This window comes from Hyperolius riggenbachi, chromosome 1, assembly GCF_040937935.1.
Source record: "Hyperolius riggenbachi isolate aHypRig1 chromosome 1, aHypRig1.pri, whole genome shotgun sequence".
NCBI classification, from domain to species: domain Eukaryota; kingdom Metazoa; phylum Chordata; class Amphibia; order Anura; family Hyperoliidae; genus Hyperolius; species Hyperolius riggenbachi.
The window spans coordinates 137267223-137278721 of NC_090646.1; the positions used below are offsets into that span (position 1 = coordinate 137267223).

At 46.1% G+C, this 11499-nt stretch overlaps 1 protein-coding gene across 4 annotated transcripts in view; it reads right to left on the minus strand.

The window, feature by feature from the left end:
• Positions 1-11499, minus strand: part of SGCZ (sarcoglycan zeta) — a 1116694-nt gene that overhangs the window by 343285 nt on the left and 761910 nt on the right. The window lies entirely within an intron of this gene.

Below are 11499 nucleotides of genomic sequence, written 5' to 3' on the forward strand. Positions count from 1 at the left end.
ATATAAAACTTCCTGGTTAGCAGCCATGTTTTTTGTTTGTAAACACTGCCTAAAACTGGGGATTAAAAGCCAGGATTGCAACGGGGAGCGGCAGGGACGGCAAAGATGGATTCAGGAGATCACAGATAATTGATTGGTATGTTTTTTATTGTACAAATCGGACAGTACAGATTCTCTTTAAAGTAAACCTGAGATATTGATTTAAAAAAATCCATACCTGGAGCTTCCTCCAGCAATTGCAGGCTAATCGGTCCCTCACAGTCCTCTTCCGCTGCCTGGATCTTCTGCTATGGGTCCCGGTAAATAGTCGGGGCATAGTGCGCATCCCGTCATGCTTCCATCACTGGGAGCGTTCTATGCCTGTGCAGTACGACTGCAGTAATACTGTGCAGGTGCACCACACTCCAGGACATGGGAGCACGACGGGGGAGGGCACCAGGGACGTCCGACTAGACGAATTACTGGGACCCATAGTGGAAGATCCAAGCAGCAGAGGATGGTGAGGGACCAATTAACCTAAAGGGGGCTGGAAGAAGCCCCAGGTATGTATATTTTTTGTCATCTCTGGTACACTTTAAGCCATGGACCCTGAACAAGCATGAAGATCAAGTGTTTGACTGAAGTGTGACTTGATTAGTTGCATACAACTAATCAAGTCACACAGGTGGGTGTTTTAGACACTACTGATGAATGAAAGATCAGCAGGACGCCAAGTTAGTGGAGTTGTTCAAAAGTAAATAAATATGGCAGCCTACATATCCTTCTCATTTCAGGTGTCAGTTAAAGTGAACTAGTGGTGAAAATAAACTGATGAAATAAACAACTGTATTTATCCCCTTACTCTTAAAAAAATGTTTTTTTTATGGTTTTATTTTATTTTTAAACAGTCACAAAGTAGATTGAATGTTTTATTGTCTTTTCTCAATGGCAGTCTATTAAGTGTCCCAGAGTTAAAATACATGAACTATTGGCCTTTTTCTATCTCTCCCCTGACCTCAGAAGTTGTATTCTGCCAGGAAAACTTTTATGGCTGTAATCTGCTTATGATTGAGGTTAACTGTATATACAAGGTACTGACAAGACAGAAGCTGTCACTTCCAAGCCTGGAAATGAACTCTTTCAGGCAGCAGAATAAAAAAAAAGATAAATAGCCTGGTTATTAATAGGTTTTTGCACATTACAAACACGTCTGTCTCATCATTCCACATGTCGCCTCGAGTACACTTTAATGTTAGAAGGTTAGGTTGTCTTTTTTAAAATCTCATATTAGGCCAGGGCATTTTAACTTTTCTATGTATTGTCAAACCTTAGATAGATATGGAGGGATGGACAGATGGATGTTTAGATGGATGGATCAATAGATCAACATGTGTATAAGAAAAAACTTTTATAATTCCATTGAACACTTTTTATTTGTATTGGACCTCTGAGTATTTTAATCTATTACTTTTAAACAGCACGAATACTCTTTGATGAAAAATAAGAAAACACAACTATGAAATAATTTGGGCACCAAAGGTGCTGTGGAAATTTGGGTGCCACCATAGGCACCCATGTTACCTGCTTGCCAACCACGTCACACCAATGGACGTGGCCGCGGCGGCAGCCCCAGGACCGCCTAACGCCGATCGGCGTAAAGTCCTGGGGCAGCAGTTTGCAAGAGATCGTGCGCAGGGTGCGTGCGCATTTCCTGCTCGGGGGGCGCAGCTCCGCCCCGCCTTCAGTCTCCGAGCGGCGATTGCTGTCTATTTAAATGTACAGCGATGCGATCAGCAGCAGCGCTGTACTGGGGACAGTTGTGTGACACGGCTGTTCCCCCTGGGCACATGAGAGCCATCACCTCTCATAGGCAGAAGCCTATGAGAGCTAGAGATGGCCCAAACCTCTGATTTTTGGTTCGTGAACCTCCGCAAACGTTCGCGAACATGCAAACTTCTGCTAACCGCAATATACTTCAATGTGGAGACGAACTTTGAAAACTAGAAACATTTATGCTGGCCACAAAAGTGATGGAAAAGATGTTTCAAGGGGTATAACATCTGAAATTTTTGCATGGATGAGTGGGATACAGGCCAAAAGTCCCGGGGAAAAATCTGGATTTGACGCAAAGCAGCGTTTTACGGGCAGAAATCACATTGCATGCTAAATTGGAGTCCTAAAGTGCTTTAAAACATCATGCATGTGTATATGTTACGGCCAGAACCCGAAGTTTGGCCACTTCTAGTTCTGGCCGGCAACTTCGGGTTCTGGCCGGCCAATGAGCGAGCTGGCCGCTGCGCTGCGGCCAATGTGAGAAATGGAATAATTCCTGTAATGTTATGTATCTCCTGGCCGCAGCGCAGCGGGCAAATGTATCACATCTTAGTTAATTTAATGAAATTAAGCCAGCGGCAATGTAACAGATGTAGCCGCCGGCTTTTTCTCTGCCTCTCTCTCTTCCGCCTCTCTCTCCTTCTCTTATGGCCAGCCGGGGGGAGGGGGGGCACACACGTGTCCTCCCAGAGTCGTTTGTCACGGCAGGGAATCCTGCCGTTCTTGCAGAGCGGGTGCTGGCAAAAGCAATGTCTGCAGCCTCCCCGCTCTGCTCTCCTGCCGTGACGAACGACCCTGGGGGACACGCGTGTCTCCTCCCCCCCCCCCCCCGGCTGGCCATAAGAGAAGGAGAGAGAGGCGGGGGAGGAGAGAGAGGCAGAGCAAAAGCCGGTGGCTTCATCTGTTACATTGCCGCCGGCTTAATTTTATTATATTAACTAAGATGTGAGACATTTGCCCGCTGCGCTGCGGCCAGAAGATACATTAACGTTACAGGAATTATTCCATTTCTCACATTGGCCGCAGCGCACATTGGCCGGCCAGAACCCTAAGTGGCCGGCCAGAACTAGAAGTGGCCAACCTTCGGGTTCTGGCCGTAACATATACATCAATCAGGGAGTGTAATTAGTGTACTGCTTCACACTGGCAGACCAAACTCACTGTGTAACGCACTGCAAAGAGCTGTTTGTGTTGTGACGACCGTGCTGGACTGGTGCGCACCATGGCCAGAGTGCAGGCAATGGCGGTTTTCAAGCCCATATGGTCGCCGGGCTGAGGTAGCTCAATGACAGAACAACAGTGACTGAGTGTCCAGATGATCGCATTTGGTCTGTCCACAACGAAGCAACAACCTTATTATCAATCTTCAGGTGTGCCCCCAACCCCAACACACTCATATAGCCGATGGTCATTGCTTCATTGTGATACGCAAGCCCCTTCACCATGGCAAGGTAAAAATCAGGAAGGGGAATTGACACATGTACATGCCTTTTGTTTTGTTGTTGCAGCTGCAGTGCAGGCAGAAAAATTAGGCAAGCATGTACGCACCAGAAAAATTATTATAGCGGCAGCTGCTAGCAGCCTGAATTGTTAAGGAATCCTCCTGGAGTCCTGGACCCTGTTGGTGGTGGCAGAGAAGGCAGTCAAGGGGCCTGCAGGCAGAGATGCTGTGTGGGGACCGACTTAGTCTTGAGGCAGGCAGTCACACGGCATGCAGGCAGAGATGCTATGTGTAGGGACTGACTTAGTCTTCGGGCAGGCCTGACCGTGCTTTGCAGACCAGGCATCCATGGTCAGATGGATCCTTGACCCAACGCTGTGTGCCAGAGATGTCACCATTTGCCTTTTAACACCACGGTACAGTTTAGGTATCACTTTTTTTGAGAAATAATTACGGCCTGGTATCTTCCACTGCGGTGTGTGGCTTTACTTTTGTGTGCTGCTTTTCCTCAGGTGGTCATCCCATTGCAGTTTGTGCTTTGTAATCATGTGCCTTCGTAAGGTAGTTGTCCCTACGCGGGGTCTTGGTCTTTCTACGGCTCAATTTTCAGTGGCAGAGAGTACAGATGGCATTGCTCTAATCTGAGGCAGACACACAAAAATTTTGTCACACTACTGAGCCCTGTGATGATGGCTCCAGGAGGGAGTGTAGCCTGATGTACTATGGGGCAAATCAAACTTCCGAAAACGTTTGTGGTTCTCCGCGATCGCGAACCCCGGAAGGTCGCCGGTTCCCGTTCGCCGGCAAACCATTTGGGCCATCTCTAATGACAGCCTATCGCCATTATTGGCTGGCTGGGGGTGGGAGGGATGAAAAAAAAATTATAAAATAGTAAAAAAAATACAAAAATATTAACATAACTGTATATATTAACAAAAACATGGGGGGGGGGGGGCGATCAGACCACACCAACAGATAGCTCTGTTGGTGGGGGGGGGGGGGGGGAGGGGGGATCACTTGTGTGCTGTGTTGTGCGGCCCTGCAGCTTGGCCTTAAAGCTGCAGTGGCCAATTTTGATAAAAATATCCTGGTCTTTAGGGGGTTTACCACTGTGGTCCTCAAGTGGTTAAGAGATTGACATAACAGCTATAGATGTAAATTTGGGTGCTGAAGGCGCCTGAAATAAATAGTGGGCTGCCTGACCTAAATAACAGTACTGGACTTAGTCTTGTTCAAAAAATACAGCAGATGCCTAAGGTGCCCAAGCTAAATAGAGGTGGAGTGGAGTTCTTCTACTATGTAGTGGAACTCTGCAGAGATGGCAATGAGTATGAGATTGCAAGTGGCTATGTAGCTGCTAGCTGGGAGCAGTAACCCACCGGGGTTCAGCTACATTGTAGCTTAACTCTGGGCTTTTTAATTACTGACCTAGTTAAGCCAGTTAAAGAGGAACTCCAGTGAAAATAATGTGATAAAAAAGCGCTAATTTCTTAAAATAATTATGTATAAATGATTTAGTCCGTGTTTACTCATTGTAAAATCTTTCCTCACCCTGATTTACATTCAAACATTTATCACATGGTGACATTTTTACTGCTGGCAGATGATGTCACTGGAAGGAGATTCTGTTTGCTTTTTGGGCAGTTGGAAACAGCTGTTATTTCCCACGATGCAACAAGGCTCCCACAGTGTGATGTCAGGACCTCAGAGCTGTGATGCACTGTCATCACCCTGTGGGAGGGGTTTCACCCAAGAATCAGCCATACAGAGCCCCCTAATGATCTGTCTGAAAAAATGAATAGATTTTTCATAGGAAAGGGGGTATTCGCTACTGATTGGTATAAAGTTAAATTCTTGGTTACAGTTTCTCTTTAATTACTTGCTTTAGGGGTGGTTAGTGTTGGGAGTAGATAGTGGGACGTTAGTGTTAGGCGTAGGCGGGGGGTGGTTAGTGTTAGGAAATAAAATAGCAGAGGTTCTTCTCCTTTTGTGCACAGTGTTGCATAAATGTATTACCTGTATGCACCCTGATTTGTTTGCATTAATGGTGATATAAAAAAAAAACTTTTAACATGGAATCTTTGAAATAATTTTGACAATCTCTCTTTGCACATTTTTAGTAGAGGTCTTTTGAATTCTGGGTTGTCACCAAAAATATGAGTAGACGTTCATAATTTTAATGCAAGATGAATTGGAAGCAGCTCCCAAATTACAGTTAAGCTGAAAATAAAAATACCCTTTAATATTATATTTCTATTCATTTTTACTAATGTGTCAGCATGATTTTACATGGTACGAACCAACATCTGCAATAAAACTATCCCCATTAAGCTTGATGCAGTAAACCAACTGAAACAATATAAAATTTGTGTGCTGATTTTAAATTGGCTGTCTTCCAGGCATATGATTGGATGAGCTAGTACTTCATCAGTAGAAAACAAGGCAAACTACAGCATGAAAAGCAATTTTCACTTGCATTGGATAATTCTGGACGCAGGCCACTTTTCAACTTGCGAGAGTTTGATTTCACAATCATACCTATGCTGTTATGGAAATTATTGTACTTGTGTTAGCTATAATAGATCACATTCTTCCTCAGTAATTTAAACAGCAGAAAAATGTCACTGACCTTTTCTAGCAGAAAGAGAAATACTGTGTAAAAAAAAAAAAATCTAAAATTTTTCATGCCAGATATAATTCCTATCATTTTGTAACTGCAGACAAATCCATTAAGCATCAAGGTGGAAAAGGACTCAAACAAAATATGTTGTAAATGTCAATTAGTTTTACTTTTACTTTGAATAGGAAATAATTATCACTTAAAAAAAAAATCAGGGCTGTATAAATTATTCGGGAGCAAAAAAAAAAAAAACTATTCATGAGTGTACATAAAAATGCCTGATTCTAAACGAGAATCTGTAGGGTTTAGTTTACTATATAACCTTAAAGAGAAACTCCAACCTAGAATTGAACTTTTTCCCAATCGGTAGCTGATATCCCCTTTTACATGAGAAATATAATGATTTTCACAAACAGACCATCAGGGGGCGCTGTATGACTGATTTTGTGCTGAAACCCCTTCCACAAGAAGCTCTGAGTACCGCGGTACTCTGGGCAAACATGCCACAATGTAACAATGTTCACAGACAGGAATTAGCTGTAACAGCTGTCTCTAACAGCCAAAACAGCTAGGAGCAGCTACATAACCTGCCCACAGTAACAATGTCACCAAGTAATACATGTCAGAATGTACATCAGGGAGAGGAAAGATTTTACAATGAGCAAACACTGACTAAATCATTTATATATAATGATGGTAAAAAATGAAGCACTTTTTTTACTACATTATTTTCACTGGAGTTCCTCTTTAAAAACATGTATTATCTAATTTTGCTTACTAACATTCTCAAGCCATGGTGATTATTATTTGATTTCATATTTTGTCTCTTGAAAACAAACATAAGGTGGATTGGATTGGATTAATAGAGAGCCTTAGTCAAATAAACTAGGCCAGAATATCGCTAATAAAAGTAGTAGCCATGGGGCAGATTCAAAATGACTGAAGAAAACTGTTAGCCTACACATTTATGACCCCCATGTACCAAAGCTTACCACATGTCTAATTTATTAATACCATCTTCATATAAGTTCCAAACTCACAACCTCCTCATGGTGGGTAGTGTTGGGCCAACAGTGTTCGCCACTGTTCGGGTTCTGCAGAACATCACCCTGTTCGGGCGATGTTCGAGTTCGGCCGAACACCTGATGATGTTCAGCCTTTTTAGTTCGGGTTCGCCCGAACTATTCAATGCCCGCCGAACAGGGCCGAACAGGGCCCCTGTTCGGCCGAACAGGGCCCTGTTCGCCCGAACATGCCGCAATACGGCCCCCCATAGGGGGGCCGTATTGCGGCATGTTCGGGTCCCCATTGACTTCCATTGAGTTCGGGGTTCGGGCCGAACATGCCGAACATCTGGCCCATGTTCGGCCCGAACCCGAACAACCAGGTGTTCGCCCAACACTAATGGTGGGACCTAGGCAACATCAAGTAAGGGATTGGCTCTAGTGTTGGGCGAACACCTGGATGTTCGGGTTCGGGCCGAACAGGCCGAACATGGGCCAGATGTTCGAACTCAATGGAAGTCAATGGGACCCCCAAACATGCCCATTTTGGGGCCCTATGGGGTCACAGGCATAAGGGGGGAGCATGCCCCGATTGCGGGGGGGGCGGAAATTCCCCCCACCCCCTCCGCTAGCGCTCCCCCCTCTGCCCGCTTCCCCATAAAAAAAGTTTAATGCAAGTTAAATAGTACCGGTGGCTGGCAGTGGAGTGAGGAGGAGGAGTCTGAGTAGGAGAGTGACGCGTTGAGGCCAGGCAGTGGGCGGTTCAGCGGTAGTACCCTTGTGGTACTTCCGCCCTTTCTCTGACCTCACGTCCTCTGCATACGAGGGTACGCGTCACGCGCACCCTCGTATGCGTCATCACGTAGAGGACGTGAGGTCAGAGAAAGGGCGGAAGTACCACAAGGGTACTACCGCTGAACCGCCCGCTGCCCGGCCTCAACGCGTCTCCTACTCGGACTCCTCCTCCTCCTCCTCACTCCACTGCCAGCCACCGGCACTATTTAACTTGCATTAAACTTTTTTTATGGGGAAGCTGGCAGAGGGGGGAACGCTAGCGGAGGGGGTGGGGGGAATTTCCGCCCCCCCCCCCCCCCGCGATCGGGGCATGCTCCCCCCTTATGCCTGCAACCCCATAGGGGGGCCGTATTTGGCCAAACAGGGCCCCTGTTCGGCCGGCCATTGAGCAGTTCGGGCGAACCCGAACAGTTTGGCCGAACACCATTAGGTGTTCGGCCGAACTCGAACATCACCCGAACAGGGTGATGTTCTGCAGAACCCGAACAGTGGCGAACACTGTTCACCCAACACTAATTGGCTCTTGGAGTGAAGTATGGTGGACACTTTGTTGGCCCTGTGCCACTATGGTAGTCATGAATGCCTTACAGGAACCTGGGAACCCGATGGCTAAAGCAAAGTGTGGAGTTGCCATTCTCCCATCAGAAGCCTCTTTGAGTGGTGGAAAAAAGAATGCTGACTAGATATGGCAAGTACTAGGGTAACCCATGGTCAGCCAAATCTAGCACAGCTGCCCTGTGGTGGAAGTAGAATTTCAAAGGCTAAGGGAAGGAACCCCAACAGAAAATCAATGTGCCATGAAGCTTAAAGGGACTCCGAGCTCTGATTAAAAATAAAATTTGAACTTACCCGGGGCTTTCTCCATCCCAGCCCTGGTCGCGACGTCCCACGCCGGCCTCCTGGCTCTTCTCCCGGCAGCTGTCCGCATAGCGCGGACAGGCCGGGCCCCCGGGCGACACTGGCGAGTTTTGGGCCTTCTCCTTCCCTATACGTCACGAATGACGTCACACGCCGGCCACCGCGCGTCATGACGGAGGCCGGCGTGACAGCACGGCGCATGTGCGGTTAAATCGCGCATGCGCGGTGCTGTCACGCCGGCGGCCGTCATGACGCGCGGCGGCCGGCGTGTGACGTCATTCGTGACGTATACGGAAGGAGAAGGCCCGACACTCGCCAGTGTCACCCGGGGGCCCGGCCTGTCCGCGCTATGCGGACAGCCGCCGGGAGAAGAGCCAGGAGGCCGGCGTGGGACGTCCCGACCAGGGCTGGGATGGAGAAAGCCCCGGGTAAGTTCTAATTATATTTTTAATCAGAGCTCGGAGTCCCTTTAAGGTGGCAACTCCACTAGGATCGGTGCTGAAGGCTGATAAACTACACATCTTAAATCAAATTGTTATTGTAAAACTATGTTCATGTATGAGTAGGTGTGCTTTAACAAAGTACTACTCATACCTTACAGTCTGCTCAAAATATTGACTCAACTATTGTCTTTTTTAACATTAGTAAATGATAATATTTTTCAGACTATAAGATGCTCTGGACTATAACACCTACCTACAGAGTGAGGTAATTTATACATAATGCATTCATTTATGTGCATAATTAGATGCTTAATAAACACACCATTTTCCTCTTTGCTGTTAATTGTTTTTCAATGTTGATAGACATTAAAGAGAACCCGAGGTGGGCTTGTCAAATCATATTAAGACACAGAGGCATGTTCTGTATACAATGACCTGCCTCTGTGACCTTCCAGCGTGCCTCCAGTCCCTCCCCCCCGCCGCCTCTGCTGTCCCCCATTAAAAAAAGCGCCAGGCTAGCGACACATAGATTGTTGCTAGCCTGCTATTCACCTCTGCCTGTCATTCATCAACGCTCCCCCGCTTCCTGTATAGCGCTGCTCCCCGCCTTTTCCCCGCGCTGCTCGCCGTAACTGGAAAGAGTTCAATCGGTTCCCTCTGGAGGAGGCCCCCCCTGTGCTTGCATGCGGCCTACCTTATTTGGTTTCTCCGATAGTTTTTAACGTCCTTTTGCAGGGCTCTGTGAGGCCGGAGATGAGGAGTCAGGGGATGTTAGATCGTCCTGGTCTGGATTAACACGCAGAGACCCAGTGTTGTAATATTACAACATCACATTTAAGGCTAAAAAAAAAAACCCTCCCCCATTCTCTTCTTTTTAAAACCTCATGTACATTACTAATAGGACCTATTGTTCAGTTCTGCAACACTATTGGATGATTGAATGTATAAATAGGTCTGTTTATTTGGCCATGAAGTCATACAACTCTGTTGCCTGCTTTGGAGTATATCATCTTCTTGTTTTGGACAGGATACATCAAGACTCAAGTAAATAAAAAGTTTGAAATATTTTTTTCTGTGATAATTAACATGTGTAGATCATGCAGATTTTGTAACATCATCAAATATACTGCTATTGAGAGATTTGGAGATGGTTATTTCTATGTTGTAATTTTACAACAGTGGGTCATAGTGGTAGCAAGATTTTGTCTGCATAGTAAACTTGAGAAGGTGATAGTTTTCTTTGAGGCAAGGATGAAGGGGTTTGCATGACTAATTGAATAATTTGTCTACCTGATAAGAGTTGTGGAATGGAAAGTGTGAAGTTGAAACATGAAAAATGGACTAATGCTGGGAATACATGGGTCGATCTGGCGGCCGATTAGCCGCCGGATCGACTCCCGCTGCGTCCCCGCTTGTCGGATCGATTCCCACTCGTCCCCGCCGGCGCTTCTTATCTCCCGCTCGATTCGCCGTTATTGTCCGGCCGCGGGTATCGAGCACGGAATCGATCCCCACGGTGATCGGACACGTCGGATATTATCAATCGAGCCATCAGCGGCTCGATTGATAAGGGGGCATCGAGCCGTGTATGCCCAGCATTAGGGCTGGTGCACACCGAGCGGGTTTTCTCGCGTTTTTACAGCCGCTTGCGGCTGTGGAAACGCGTGGGTAATGTATTTCAATGGGGTGGATCACAGAGCGGGAGGCATTTTGCTGAAACGCATACTCCCGGGGTGAGGAATTTTTTGGATTGCGGAGGCGTTGCTGCCTCCAATGTTAAGTATAGGAAACACGCAAACCGCTTTGAAAAACGCCAGTTCAGAGCGGTTTTGCAGGTGTTTTTGTTACAGAAGCTGTTCAGTAACAGCTTTACTGTAACAATATATGAAATCTACTACACCAAAAACGCTACCCAAAAACGCAAAACAATAGGTGAAACGCTTCCTAAAAATAAGAAAAAGCGTTTCAAAAACCGCTAGCGTTTTGCGGATCTGCTATCGGTTTTTGGTGTGCACCAGGCCTTAATATCAAACCTGGCTGTTCCTGCCTGACAGGAAAGTCATTGGAACTTCCACAAATGCCTATCTCCTGCAGCCCTCAGACCTGCCAATACATATGGTAATTGATGACATTTTTCATTGTTTGATGCATCCACTGTAAACAGGCACCCAATTTGTACATCACAGGGTCCTGCTTGCAGACTTCCTAACCTTTTTTTGTGCCCTGTTGTATCAACTGTTATCCCCTGTTACCACCTGTTCTTTAACAGCTAATTTAATTAGAGTTTTTGTATACCTGTGGTTAGGTGCTGGCAATTAGCTAATTTGTTTAATTTATGTATGTCTCTACCTACTGTATAGAGCCTTTAGAGTAAATTCATGGGCCAAAAGGCCATTACCCCATAACAGCTTCCTGGTCAGCACACTATTAAACTGTAATATTGCCCACTTGAGCCATAGAGAAACATGGACATTACCTTGCACATTCAGTTGTAACTGACAGCAGCTGATATATAACTGATATATA